We start from the raw sequence: 15587 nt of genomic DNA on the forward strand, positions 1-15587 counted from the left end.
CTTAGGGTGATTGGCCAACATGTGCACAAAAAAAAACTCCAGCGTTCGGCATCGTACCCGCTCGGCCACGACCATGAGTTCATACCCGAGAGTCAAACGGCTTACTCACTCGGCCGCGACTGTCGGGAGAGGAATTGCGCCACCTGCTTGAGCCAGAACACGTGATAGTGCACACGTTGCACCTGCGGCGCCAAATTTAAGTGTGCGCGTAGTGTTCGTTAGTTCTGAGGAGGAAGACCCCCTCCTCGTGTCATCCACTATTGCAGCCGATTTGCTTCTTCTTCACCGTTATAGCAAAACAGATGGAGTGAAGGTCGTTGCCGCAGCGAAGAAAAAAATTGGCCGCGTATCTGCTCCTTTCGTTGCAAATGTCGTCAAAAGACGATAGTCTTTATCGACTTTTGCCAAGTAAATGCCTCCCTTCGCTTTCCCGCTCACCTCTGATATTGTTCCTCTTGCGTCACGCTAGTCCCAAGGTAAAGACGCCAAAGGTTTGCTTAATTCCTTTTAAATTTATCGCGTTCCACTGCTTCAAACCGGGTGTCTCGATGCCAACGCTGCCGTACGGAGAAGACGCGTGTGAATCGAGGCGCCCTACTTCAACGTTTATAGAACCGCGTTTCCCTAGTCCACGCGCGTTCCAAACAGAACGTGGAACCTATCTAGTGGAACCTTTCGTAACTCTTGCCACTTGATTTCTTCAAATGCCGCCAGAAGCTATATGGCGAGGGCGAGAGCAGGCGACGGTGGAGTGATATTTTTTTTCTTTAGTTGATGAAGTATTTAATCTCGCCAAAATCAAGCATGTACGATTTTTTATAAAGGAACGCTGCAAATACCACTTCTGTATTAATTTGTTGTCTTATATACGCGTAATGTCTTGTTGTTCTTCAACTATATCGACAAGTATGAACATTACACCGGACTTAGACGGGCACATTTAGCTGTGACTATATAAGACTATTGCGCAGGCACTGTTTTACTTTGGCCGGGTGGCTGAATCGAGTCACAGACAGGCAGACAGAAGGACAGGCAGACCGACATACAGACAGACAAACATACAGACACACCAAAATTTCTGGGTTTAAGTAGCCCAAGAAAGACTATCGTCTTTAAAAAAAACGGGGCCATCTCCACTAGCGGGAAACATGAGGGGGGCAAAACATGCAGTGTATGAGTGTATGACGCAGTTTCAATGCGGTTTCAATGCAACGGTTTTGATGTGCGATGCGGTTTCGAAGTTAAGATGAAGTGTATAATGCAGTTTCGATGGTGAGCGGTCGGCGTCTTAGGCCTTGGCGCCTTGGCCTTTTTGCCCACGGAGATGAAACCGTTGGGGTAGAGTCATACAGCTTTGCTCTAAAAGTATTGGGTCTTTAAAGCACGACGCGTGCCAGCTTGATGCGTTGGAAAATGAGTGTCCTGGTGTGTTCTTTTAGTAAGCATTTTTTGCCATGAAGATGAAGCGTTCTAGCGAGAGAGAGAGAGAGAACTCTTTAATGTGGGCTGGAGAGGTCAGCTCTGCTAGCGGCAGTGCTTGCTACGCCGGATGGGGATGATTACAATGCAGTGAAGTGAATGTGAGAGATCGGGAAAGCAGCAATAGAGAGATAACAAAAGTTAAATAAAAATGGCACGCAATGAAGTGCAAGGAAAAAACTCGAAATAAAGTCAAGTAAAAGAAAAAAAAATTGAGCGAATGGAGCCCAGGAAGCGCAGAGCACCTAACAAGAAAAAGGAGTCAAAGCGTACATGACGACGCAAACGCGTACAGACGTAGCCATGCGCACAACGGAAAAATACAAAGTTTTGTCTAGTCCTGAATCTCGCAAAAAACGCAGAAAAATTTTTGTCCCTAAATATGGGTGATTTTTGTTGTCCCAGGGTCCAAGGAAGTGACACAACTGAAGGCTTGCTCCACGTCGAACACGAGACAGGCAGCTCGCCGCTGTAACTCGCGCAGCGGAAAGTCGCGGGCATATACACAAGTGCTCAGTAGTCTCGCGCACAGCGCACGTGGGGCACAGTGGTGAATCCTCCCACCTTATTGTGAACTTGAAGCTTCGGGTGTAAGCCACGTTGAGACGCAAACGATGCAGTACACCTTCAGACGCTTTGCTTAGGTCGGGTGGAACACGGAATTTACAGAAAGGGTCAATTCCATGTAGAGGTGGATATCCGCTGCGAGGGTGCTGCCACTTGAACATTTGCTCTCTCCAACCAGTTCAATAGATAAGGGCACAACCATCCTCTCGAGAGAAAGGAAGCTGTGTCGTGTTACGCAGAGAGTGGCCAGCGCTGGCGGCTGCAGCAGATATTATATTTCCTTCTATTCTCGAATGACCAGGAAGCCATTGAAGCACGATGTGATGGCCCGCGCGCACTACCGCTGTGTGGATCTCACTGATTTCACACACAAGCTGACTGCAGTGGTTGGACAGCCTTCTTAGAGTTTGCAAAGCACCCCGTGAGCGAGAGGTAATGGATAAAGAGTGTCCTGGAGTGTTCGTTTAGTACGTGTTTTTGCCCGTGGAGATGAAACGTTGTAGCGCGAGGCGTTGGAAAACGAGTGTCCCGTTGTTTTAGTACCGTGCCATCTCCACTAACGCAGTACCTGGAGAGGGGCGAAGCATACAGTGTATAAGTGTATTCAAAGATTGTCAGCCTCTCTCTGGCCACACGGCCCGCGCTGACTGTGCACCGGAGAGGTGCCGGTGGGAAGAGCAATAGCGCACTCTTTGAGGCGGTGGCGCCCTCTTGTGCTTTGAAGCAGATCTAAGCAATTTTCATGCCCTATCTGCCCAGTTTGAGGAAAGTGGCAGGGGTCAGCGCGAGCGCAGTGCAATGCCCGCGCCTCGGCTTAGGGCTCATCCTCCGTGAGCAACGAGGCCCCGGCACCAGGTAAATGTTCCTTTTCTCCCTTCGACCGGCCACCCGACCCGATCAGGCCTCGCGTCGAGAGCTGGTGGGTACCTGAGTGTAACATAAAATACGACCCGTTAACAAACAGCTTCTGCCTGTGCTTGACGATTGCTGAAGTGGACAGGGAGCGTTCCACAAATCTTGAAATTATGTTGGTTTGTTTTGAACAGGTTTTATCCGTTATACACTTTTCTGTTAGTGCGCGTTAGGTTTTAGTGCGAGGCGTTGAAAAACGAGTGTCCCGGTGCTTTAGTACAGTGACTACAGGAGACGACGATAGGAGTCCCCGACAGCCCGAACCTCTAGGCTGCTTCGCCCCTAAAAGAATATCGGCTGCGACCGCGGACTTATACCATCGTGATGGTCGTGAAGGTTGCGTACAGCTTCGTTAAATGCAAGTCTTACGAGTTAGTTATGAGCTTCCTTCATTTTGCATCACCAGTCCAAGCCTGAGAAGATTTCTTGCTAAGGGAAAAATGTTTTTTTTTTCCTCTAAAAATATCAATTCAAAAATTCTATGCGCAAGGACTGCCTTTATTTATGAGCTGTAACATGACGTGTTTCTTTCATACTATACGAGCGAGGCAGTGTAGACCAGGATAGTGAGAAAGTCGTCGCACATTTATCACCACCGTGTGCCCCTGTAAAATCAACGTTAAAATCTAAAATAAAAAAAAAAAAACTCCGCTTGGGACAGACTGGAGGTTTACCCGTTGGACTGGAAAGAAATATTTTTGTCATTTCTTGCAACAGACCTCCACTTCAGACATCATCGACAAAAAAGGAGTGCCTCTTCGAAGCTTGAAAGCTATCGGCTCGCAGCGTGAAATTCTGAGCAGCCATTCTCGATACCTACCATTTGATTCTCCCAGAAACAAAAAAAAAACATGAAGGAGGGTAGCAAGCAGCATGAATCGGGGGTGAGACAACAAGAATGATATCCGGAGAGTAAAAGAAGAAGGAGAAATTGGCCGTTTGGAGGAGCTCACACCGCAACAATCGACAACAATGGCCCTTCTTACTGGCGCCGGCCGCTGCTCATCTTCGGCACATCTAGATCCGGATTGAGAAGAGGCGCTTTCCAGCAACGAGACGGCACGGGCAACAGCTACAGGCTGCTGCGGATGATGGCTGGCCGAGATGGCCCACGCCCAGACTGCTCGTTACTTTGCCTTCTACCCCATCAAGGAACACACATGTCCAAAGAAAAGACGTACGCGATAGTGATGCTTCATTAAGGTTGTACGGTACCTCGATACCATCCTGTTTGTCTATGGGCGAGGCGTTGATGCGGGTTAATTTGCGCATTGGACGGCCTCAGCAAGAGGACAGCACGTCACAAATAAAAACGAGTCTGTGTGCTAAAGGGTATGTACAGACTACTAAAATAGCTGTGGCGACCTTTGCAGGATAAGGCTGGTAAGTGTGACATTTTCCACCGTTCTTTCTGCACTGCACATTGTAATAATACAAAGCGAGGAACTTAGTCGAAACAAAATCTCCTTCATTTTGCGGTATGGGCAAATGATTTTTTTCTTCTTTATTTTTCTTAAGCTTCACAATAACGTATGTCATCAGAAGGGGTACTATAGTATAGATCTTTGCTTTCCGAACGCGTGGGACCTCACGAAGCATAAGACTGCCGGCAGCGGAAAGAGCGCACCACGATCCTTTTTCACCATAACGTGCAGACGCCCGTTGCTGTAGAGATGGCGGCACCCCGATATCGAATCCTATTCCAACGACGGGGCACGATAACAAGCAGGAGCGGTCGTGGTTGGTGATTGCTGCGGCATCGGCTGCTCCCAATGGGCCACTCGTTTCCTCTCGCGTATCTCGTTACCATTCGCTACTCCGGATGCCTGTTGCCTCAATTCACTGGCGTCTTTTTTTCTGGTGGATGAAAGAACTGAGCGGGTCGAACATGGCGTGTGGATATTTTTCACGCCAATCAGGGTAGTCACATCCCTTGACGTCTTTTTTATATGGAAGCTGTTTGTCTATACCATCAATATGCTATGCTTCCCGGCATGCATTCCCAGGGGGAAGGGTTATTTTGGGCTTACTTCTGCATCGGGGACAAAATCACCTTACAGCAAAACCTAGCAGCAAATCACATTGCATCAAAAATCTTAAAAAAAAGGCTTTAACAATTGTTTATTCAAAACCGTTTAATCCCAAATTACACTAGAATAGGTCGCTAAGGCAACTCCATGACTGCGCGGAGTATCATTTACCTGACATACTTGGTTGGTTCACAGCGAAATTGTAAACACTGTAGAATGCCAGTCTTTTATCAATACATGTCTATCTGCAATAAGATGGGAGTTACTTGTAGAACAGGGCAGTAGCTCTTGTTTTATAAAAGCAATCTCCCAACAATCTATGTGGAAATCAGCCGCTCAGACGACTCTGTCATTACGGCGAGTTTCGCTTGCTAATCAGGCACTTAGCAGTGACGTTGCAAAAGGGACGGAATTCTCATCTGCTTTCAATACAGGGCTTCTACGAGGCGGAAACGGACAGCCACATGTGCATCCGCTGTAATAAAAGTTCAGTCCGAAGGTTTGGGGAGGTAATTACTAAAAAGTATGGTGAATCTCAAATTATGGACAAGTGGGTTTTGGTTTGTGGCACTGCTTAGGACTGCTTTCCATCAAATTGTGTTGTTTTTCGCGCACTCGTTTGGCTTTGCTCTCCAAATATGTTCACAGTTGGTAGCATATTCCGGAGCACATGAACAGCTCTACTGGCATTCCACCTCCGAAAAGTGGCGCCCAAATTTTTATTTCGGGGTTGTGCTCTTTGCTCTTCTGGAGGGTAATCATTATTGTTGTGTATTTTGCCACGTTTTGGCCACCGCTAGCCCTGCTTTCCTACCATTGACAACAAAGTGTGAACGCACTTTGAAGTCCTTGTTGTCGTTTTAATAATGGTTCATTATGAAATAATATAATTTCTGATTTCTTGGAATGATAATCGCCACTCAGTCGAGAGGTCAATTTAAATGAATCGTTTTGGAGATACCTATCAAAGTTATTTTCTGCAAGAGGCTGGGATATGTCAACGCCGGACATACTGGTTGAAACTCCCCCCCCCCTCGCCCTGCCGCGTTATCCTCATGACCTAACTGGCTTGTTTCATCGACTACAATAACTTCACGACATCACGTTCCCACGGCGCCACGCGTCTGTCAGAGATCCCTGAGGGCGAGGACAACTGCGAAAAAAAAGTTTCGCGGTGGAGCCAATTCGGGTGCACCCTCGTTGGCGATACTGCGCACACGGGCGTGGCCTAGTTGTGCTTTGAGGAAAGACGAAGTGAGCTTGCCAGGGAGCCGCCTGCATACAACCCAGTGCGGGGCAAGGGGTGTAGACGGGGAATGGAAGGATAGAGTAAAGTATTAAAGCGAGAAAGAAAGAGATAAGAAAGAATAAAAAATTGGGGTCAAATCATGCTAACGCATCAGTCTGGGGCTAAGTTAGTAGGTCGCCTCCAGGTTGTGGAGCAGCTGGCGAAGACTTTCAGTTGGGTGGAGCCTGGCGTGCCCCTTCAGGAATAGCAGGTACTTCATGACGGCGCAGGGAAATCCTTGGCGTGAGTGGCCTTACGGCACTACATTCACCGTAATGAGTTCATATTTAGATCAGTTGCTTTCTGGGACTTGCACGTGCAGTTCACCAGGCCTTACAACAGCTACAGTGGCTAAATTGCCCATTGCACCACCTTCTTGCTGCACTAAATTCACAGTACCCTATTGCCCATAGCGCTACATTCACGGCAATGTGGAAATATTTAAAATCAGTTGCTTGCTATGCCGTCCATATGAAATTAACCAGGCCTTACAACAGCTACAGTGTCTAAGTTACCAATAAACTTATCGTGCAGGCAATCACTGCAAGCGCTAAGCGTCGTTTAGTATTTGCAGAGAGCATACAAGGAATGAAATGACACCAAATGGCATGTTTTCTTTTTTTGGACGTTTTAGGTATCTGGATTGCCTTAAAATGCCGAATACGCATTCGAAAGTCACTGCAGCTTGTCATTTTTGTCCAGGCGTCGTGCATCTTTCCCGAGTTTTGAAAGCCTGCGTTCACGCATAAATAGGCACCAACGCGCAACGATCGGTGAGAAATGCGCGGAGGGGGTGTTACGAGGTAAAACAGAACCAAGGCGTGGCACAGTGACAAGCGCTGTATTCAAATGGGAAGAAGCGATCGATTCTGCGAGGCGAGTGACCTGTCCCGGATCCAAAACAGGGTCCGTTTACCCAACATTTCTTTTAAATGCAGAGCATTTCAGTAACTCACGATGTCACCCGCGTTGGCGTCCGTAGTCCGCGTCCGCATCGCTCCCCCTACACTATATAAATACTTGCCGGCGCCAGGTTTCGATCCTACGACTCTGCGGGCGGAACGCAAGGTGCACGGTACTCTACCAACTGAGCCACAAAGCCGACACAGAACGGAAGGTTACGAACGTGCCTTATATCCTTGACTCATTCAACCGTCGGCCAGAGGTGCACCCTCTCCCCCGCGTCCTCCTCGCCTTCTCTCCGCTCGCAACGCCCTCTCTCGCCGCGTTCGGTTCGGGCGCACAACAGGTGGGGACGTGCGCAACACCCTCTCTCGCCGCGTTAGGTTCGCGCGCAAGAACAGGTGGGGCGCTCGCATCGCGCTCTCTCGCCGCGGTCGGTTCGCGCTTAAAACATATGTCGTTCGCGCGCGCTGCGGTCGCTAACATCTGTGGCGTGATCGTGACGTCAGCATCACGCGTTCGCGTGGTGGTGATTTCGGCGCTATAACACTCTCTCGCGAGGGGCATTAGATTGGATTCGATTGGATTGGCTTGGATTGGCTTGGATTTGGATTGGATTGGATTAAAGTGGATTGTGTTGCGTCATAGCCGCGCCACGTTGCGTCATAGCCGCTCCACGTTGCGTCATAGCCGCGGCAGGGGGTTCACGGCACGTTTCACCATCGACTTCATCGACAATGTCTACGCTGGAAGACAACAATTACAACAACAACAACCAATACGTAATCCATACGACTTGCAGGCGCGCCCCCCCCCCCCCCCCCCCGAACAAATGCTCTGCATTTGATCGTGCCCCTCGAGAGGGGGATGTTTCTTTCATCCTTCGCCGTTGCAACGCGGTCGTGCGATGCCGATACCAGACCCGCTCATCCCTCTGCCTCCCTTCTCTGAATGTGTCCCAACCCGCTTTTATATTCGGAAAGATTTGGAAGCGCGCCATTCGTGTCCGCGAATGTTCCCGCCTGCGTGAGACACAGGCTGAGTCCCGAGATGCGCCAGGCGATGAAAACGCGTGCGCCAATGATACGCGGAATTTACAAGTTGAGCCACTAATCATCGCGTGCCGACTTGGCCAACACATTCATTGACGGCCGGGTCTCCGAAACACAGTCGTGACACATGCACGCCGAGCCCCATTGGTTCCTTTCAGCAAAACCAGCACGTGAAGAACGGGAGAAACCAGCTGTCTGAGCGATTATTGCGGCCCCGTATAGCCGCCGGCAGGCTCCTAATTAGGCTTGACTTGCCTTCTTCGAGCTTTACAATGTAGAACAATTAGAGGATGTGCGGAGGATAGTGCGTACGTACAAAGGGAACGGCGGGTGGGGAGCAATTAATATTTCATGACTGGGGGCGGCTGCTCATAAAGCCTTATCGAGGCTGTAGAGGAGTAGAGGCATCAATCGCAGCTGCACGCCCAGATCGATAGCCCGCCTGGGGAAATTGATTCTTCGCCTAGCCAGCCTAATTTATAGTAACGTACGCTCGTTCCACTGCAATCAGGAGCGCCGTAATTATGCCAGTTCTCCGAGTTTTCATTTTAGCTACCACCTACCCGCTGGGAACATTACTCGCGTACACGAGCCGTCGTCGAACGAATTCATGCGCGCGCGTAGACGTTATTGGTAAAGGCGCAGCTAGGGTTGGTTGACCAGTTGGTCGAGCAAACGGTCTATAGACCGGTTGGTCGACCGAAAAGCTCTGATAAGATCTCTGGACCCACGGCACTTGCGTGCAACCTGGCTTCCATTTGGTAAAAACAGCGGTTTTAGATAAGACACTACACGCATCGATCATGAAGAACGAGTACAATAGTATACCTTTATCTATGCGGTCTGGTTGGAACAGCACCCTGCACTCGAGAAGCAGTCTGCTCTAGTGTGCAAGGAGCCACATAAAACAACGCTCAACGTCCACTGAAGTTGGGGGAGTGGGCTTGTACTTCGGGACACTGCACGACCTGATTCTTTCTGGAATATCAGTATGTTTGCCGCTCAGAACCTTCGGCCGTTCTTTTAGCACAGGGAACCCAGAAATTTTATGTCGGACAGAATGGCAGAATATCGGACAGGAATGGCTCTGTCAGCAACCTGCCTTTCGGGGATAATGGCGGATATGTCCTGGACCTTCGAAATGAGCTCAGCAGTTTTACTCGGATTGGCGCCCAAGCTTTAAGTTGCGGAAATGCTTTCTGCTAAGAGTGTTAAAATAAGCGCACGAATGTTCCAATTCATGTTGAAGTGTAGCGTGGAGGAAATAGTTTGGGCTGAGACGCTTTTGCCGACTGCAAAGCTCGGCGAGAGTTTTTGCAGTGGTTTTCCACCCTTAGCGGAGTTCTTTAATTGGTAACAACGGGCTCTGGTGGAAGTGGCACAATCCGCAACTGCTGCTTGAAGACACAACTGCGCCTGGAAGAAAGAGCTTAACTTCAGGTATTTTTTCGCTATTAGAACGTAGCTACCACCTCACCTCTTCACAACACCGGTGAATCCCACGAATATTATAGGGAAGAGCAATAATGTCGTACAAAGTACTGAGCTATTCTGTTCTGCAGAAGCAGATGACTAGCGAGGCTGCAGGGATAACTCAATGCAATAACTTCATTTTGCAATATGAATAACTCAATGCAATAACTTCATAAGAATATATATATGATTCCTTTGTACAAAAGGCGAAATATTACAGCTGACGTAAAACAAAATACAGCAAAAAATGGCGGTTTCAAAGTGAACGTTTGACGCCATAAACAATCGCCACAATAAGCAATCAGGTGCGCAGGTTTTGTGTGTGTGTGTATTTATATATAAGCATTTTTCTTAATAAGTGTTGTTACAAGTAGCCCTTGTCCCTGCTCTCCTCCCTCGCCGTTTGTGTAAGTTTAACGCTTTACTCACCTGCCATATAAAAGACAGTTCCTGCCACGTGGGGTATGCGGCTTGCAAGTTCCAACTCGTGCTGTCAAGGGGTTTATCCTCCCCAGTAGGGTCAGTGAAAATTAAGCCTGACAAATGTCGACCACGTGCCGAACTCCCGCTTTCCTCTTCCGCTGGCGCTTGATGCTGCTGTACTCTTGTTTACAGAGCTTTGAAGGTCATTCATTGCGTCACCGGTGACCTTTAGTCGCCCACGTGCAATTAAGCGGCGCTTTATTTTCTTATCGCTTCGCTCGCTCCGAGCCTCCCTGCTGCGGTACTAATTGACTAGGCGAGGGCGAAACGGCTGTTACACCTGCTCTGGATCGCTCAGCACAGGCTGGGAAGGCGGTGCCGGTGCTTCACTGCGAACGAGCCAAGTGACTAGACGAAGGTTTCAGGGATGCGATAAAAGTTTCTTCTACTACTACGAGAGAGCTGTCTCGGCTTGTAATGGACACAAATAGCCCTCGCACATGTTGCCAACATAGATTGTGAAATGGCCAAACTGTAGCTGTCGATGAGAACTGGATGCATCATTGCACTTTTTAGCCAACATGCACTTCAGCATTCAATTGCAATGCGACGACTGACTTCAGGTAGGAAAAACTAGGAAAACACCTCACGTTACACTCGAGTAAACACGATGGTTCTGGCTTCAAATTTATGGAAGAACAGCAATTGCCTCATTTTATTTTATGCTTTATTGATTAGTTCCCCGAGGTGTGTTTCTAGTTTGATCCTACTTCAAGGCCATCTCGCAGCTAGAAATCTTTTTCCCGGAGTGGTATTGTATTTTTATTCGAATTAAAATTCAATATACCCGAATGTGTATACTACGCCTGTAAAGCGGCAGTCTTGTGTTCTTATTCCTAACGTCACTAAATTCATTTCTAAATAAGTACTTACCTTCGTGCAACGGGCTTACTGCGTCTTTTCTAAGCCTTCGGCGTGCCTTGCGAGTTTCTGCATTAAGGGGGGCGGAAGCCGGAAGGGGAAACAGTCTGCAAAAAGTGCACTCCCATCAAAAGTGCAAAGCCAGCTTCACCAAACAGCTAATTCTTTTTTTCTCTATCAGCCCTCAGCCTTTCCATCACTTGAGTGAAGCTTGGTATGGTTTGAGGGCTTTCGCTGGTGCGTATTGTCACGACGGAAAGGGAAGAAACGAAACTAGGCGAGAAAAAAACGGAAACCAACTGACCGGCCGCGAGTGGTAGAAGAGGAGGAAGACGTTGGTGCCGCGCGCTACTCGCTCCGTGCTGACCGCTCCCCGCCTACGAATTCCCTGCGCACCGGCCGCCTCATCTTTAATAAAGCCCATCTCATCCCCTACAACTGTGTCAGTATTACGGATACAGACACACACAAAAAAACTGTGGTGGAATCCTCAGTCATAGGCATCTGTAATACACGAAAGTGAAATGTGCAGTGAAATCTGCAGCTGAGAATGATTTGCCGGTCGGCGGCTGTCTTGTAAGTATGCTTGTCGAGCGACGTCCTGCTGGCGGGTCGCTTCGACAAAGGTGCACTGGCGTCATTACCGTGATGGATATGGCGTCAGTAAAATCTTGTGGTATCCCGGCATAAAACACATTCGTGTTAAAATATAAAACCCGAAAACGAACAACGTTATGTATAACATACTCTTTAGTAGTAAAGGTTGCTTCACCGAAAGAAGACACTGTGTGCAGGGGTGCTCCTTTTACAGGCCACTTGCTTCGTTTAACTGGCGTTATTTCCGTAACGGATATGACGCCAGTGAAATCTTCGTGCGTACCCGAATAAAACTCTTTAGTGTTAAAAAACGTACACTTTGACGCCGCGAAGACAGCGGATGTCAGAGCCTTTTCTTGTGAAGTGTAGGTTTCTTTAGTGCGTGTGTGTTTATTTCCGTAAGATCTTCCAGCGAAATCTCTACTCTACCCCCTGCCCCCATATCGATGCATTGTAATCAGTTTCGTTGCCGCATGTATCCGGGTTCTTCGGCGGGATATGAGGCTCCAGAAGATATTCGTCGCGTGTTAAAAATGAAGCTATGCCATATCGAGGATTTATGAAACCCAAGGCCCTCCAGTTTTATTCGGAAACACAACGACGTGTTCTACAATGCTGACCAATATCAGTCACAACGTGTTGCAGAATTCCATAATAAATTCACAAAATTCACACAATATTGCTTAGCGGGTGTGGGCCCACCGGTCTCTAGAGAGGAGCGAATTTTCGAGTTACTGAGCCAGATGTGTGTAACGACAGTTCTAGTCGATAATTTTTACGAGACATTCTTCGGCAAGGAATGAATGCTTCTGGATTCGCTACGCGAGCCTTTAGCAGGCTGCAGCTGGTTTGTTGTTATGCTATCTATGCTTATCTCCTGGTCTGAAGCTATTCTGTAAAACAACAAATTAACATTAAGGGCCCAAAACGCGGACTACTGGTTTCTTAACCCTTACAACGCTTGCACACCATCAAATTCAGCTTGCAGCTATAAGAAAGTTTGAGAAATTACAATTTTGGTTGGCCTATAATATTTTTTACTCTCTTTGATTATTGGCTGATGCACTACCAGACACGTCATATTGATTTTTGACAACTCTAAATCTTAGCGCTTTTTTACCTCGTGTGGGATGGCATGTGTCAAGTTGATTTTGCCATGTCCGGTGTGCTGGGAAATCGGTGTTGGTAAAGAAGGCATAAAAAGTTAAAAAGAAGACGTAAAAAATATGTGAGAGGCGCTTTCCGGAGTTCCGCATGACCGTCCAAGTTTAAAAATAGAAGGCACAAAAAAGTGCAAGAAAAAGCAAGATTCAAAATGACCGGTAAAAGGATAACATCTCTTTATAACGCAACGTTTGGTTATTTCTCCTCACGATTTCCTTCTGTTTTGTTTGAGATCAAGAGATCGAGGCTCTGAAACTCGGCATTCCTCGGTATTCAGAACGTACCCCTTTTGGGGTTTATTTTCCCGTATGTTGGCACGTGCCAAGTTTCAGCGCCAATTCACTCAGCAAAGGTAAGAAACAAAAAGCGCATAAACTAATTTCTTTGCACTGTCTGCGAAGGAAGAAAAGCAACCAGGATTGATGATGGCCTTGAAAAATGGATAATTCAAGCTCCTGGTTCATTTCCTCAGTTTGCATGTGAAAACCATTTAAAAACTATTCGTCAGAGACGTTAACCGTGCCACCACAGGAGACGTGTTCGCTCTCGGATGCCAACATTCTCACACTTGATTATTATGGCTTGCCCAGTGTGCCACCTGAAGTGGGCACATATATCTTAGTTATTTATTACCGCGACCAAAGTATTCTTTTTTCACTTTTTACGTACCTTCAAAATATTCTTTTCTCGGACTCCGAAAGCCATAAAAGCACTAGTATGCACACGGCTAGAACATTCGATATTCGTGAGCTTTCTCGCCGGGGGATAAAGAAATCCAGCGATCGCATTATCACCTGCCCGCTAAATTATCATGCATGTGTAGAGGGACTTAACCTACCATACCAAAAGGTTCTTTCCCGTGAAAGGTGGCTACGGTTGTGCGACGGTATGAATGGCCGTACATCAAATCGCACACTTTGGAGCACATTCCGAGCAATGGAAAACGGTCGTCGACCACCCGATCCGGTGGCAAGCTCCTGCCTTGCGGCTCAGGAGACTCCAGAAGAATTTGCCGAACGGGCAGCTCGACAATTCTTCCCTCTACACGATGTGCCGCACACGCTCTCCCAAGATCCCTTTCCTCCTGCGGCAGACACGGACGGCCTGGAGACTCCGTTTACGCTTCCGGAACTACTCGCCGCTATTGAATGTTCCAAAAAGGGTACCACCCCAGGCCCGGATGGTATACCGTACGAGGTTTACCAAAACCTGGAGGGAGATATCCTCAATACTATTCTGGCTATAATTAATGAAACCTGGACAACCTCAACAATCCCGGCCGAATGGAAGCACTCAATAGTTATCCCTTTAGCTAAACGTGGAAAACCTCCTAAACGATTAGAAAATCACCGCCCAATCTCCTTGACACTCACCACCTGCAAACTAGCAGAACGAATGCTGGCGACACGTCTTGGTGGCTGGAGAAGCATCGCAAATATCACCCAGCACAAATACGGTTTCGTCCTGGTCTTGACACGGAAGATGGTTTGGCGATGTTGTCCGAAGACATCTTGAATGTTTCCTCCTACAGCCACGCCACTCGTACAATACTGGCAACCGATATTTCGAAGGCGTATGATAATCTATTCCACGACGCTATCATACGTGCTATGCTTGAGTTGGGCCTGCCACGTCGTGTGGTTGATTACGTGGCCGCCTTTTTAAAAAACCGTACATTCGCTGTCCGTGTAGAAGGGAAGCCAGTAGGACTGTTTCACTCAGTGAGTGGTGTACCCCAGGGAGCTGTGCTGTCACCAATACTCTTTAACATTGTATTTATTCACTTAGCGTGACAGCTCGACACTGTGCAGCACACACGCTTCCTCATCTACGCGGATGATGTCACAGTATGGTCGACGCACAAAAACGTACAGATGCAGTATGCAGCGCTGCAGAAGGCTCTTGAAGTTATCCAGGCATTTGCAGCGAAGGTTGGTCTAACTGTATCCGCCGAGAAGATGAAGTACATGACAGTCGCTAACAAAGCTGGCCGCAAAAAGCTCGCCGTCCACCTTCCATCTATACGCATAGGCGCTCATCAGCTTGCTGAAGCAATAGAGCTCCGTATTCTGGGCCTGCATATTCACCAGGCTGGTACCGCTACAGCATGGCTGAAAGCAGTGAGGCAAACGGCGGCAAATACCATTCGCCTGATCCGCCGCATTGCGCCAAAAGCGGGTGGTGCAAGAACTGAGGTCGCTCGTAGGCTGGCGTGCGCTGTGCTCCAACCACAATTGGTTTATGAAGCCCAGTTTCAGCGTCTAACCGTATCTCAACATGCTAAACTGGAAGCTATTAATAGAGAAGCCATGCGAGCCATCACCGGTCTCCCTCGCATCACCACGATACCGGTCCTTCAGGAACAAGCTCAGCTCAACACAAGTGACGAGCTCATAAATCAACGCCGAGCTGTGCGACTGTCAAAGTATGCATGTCTGCAGAACGGCCTGGCACTGTACGACCACTTCAACCCGGGCAACTTGGCACCTCCGGAAAGTCAGGATGAGCTTCTACCCTGGGGTTTTACGATTATAACCTCCAACAAAACAAGCCATCTGCAGAAAAGGCGGACCAAGGAGGGTAAAGAGCAGCTCTCTCCCCTCCCAAATAACCCGGGACCAGACGATCAATGCCTCCTCTACACCGACGCTTCATGCACAGGAACGCATGGAATCACTGCGTGGACCAGACCCACTCATTCCAGCATCGAAGGCCGTATTCCCTACGTCTCTGCCACATGCACCCCAATCCTGCTGGAATAGCAGGCTATACACGACG

Source organism: Haemaphysalis longicornis, unplaced genomic scaffold, assembly GCF_048455015.1.
Source record: "Haemaphysalis longicornis isolate Haplotype H1 unplaced genomic scaffold, Haemaphysalis longicornis Haplotype H1 scaffold_4, whole genome shotgun sequence".
Lineage (NCBI taxonomy): Eukaryota > Metazoa > Arthropoda > Arachnida > Ixodida > Ixodidae > Haemaphysalis > Haemaphysalis longicornis.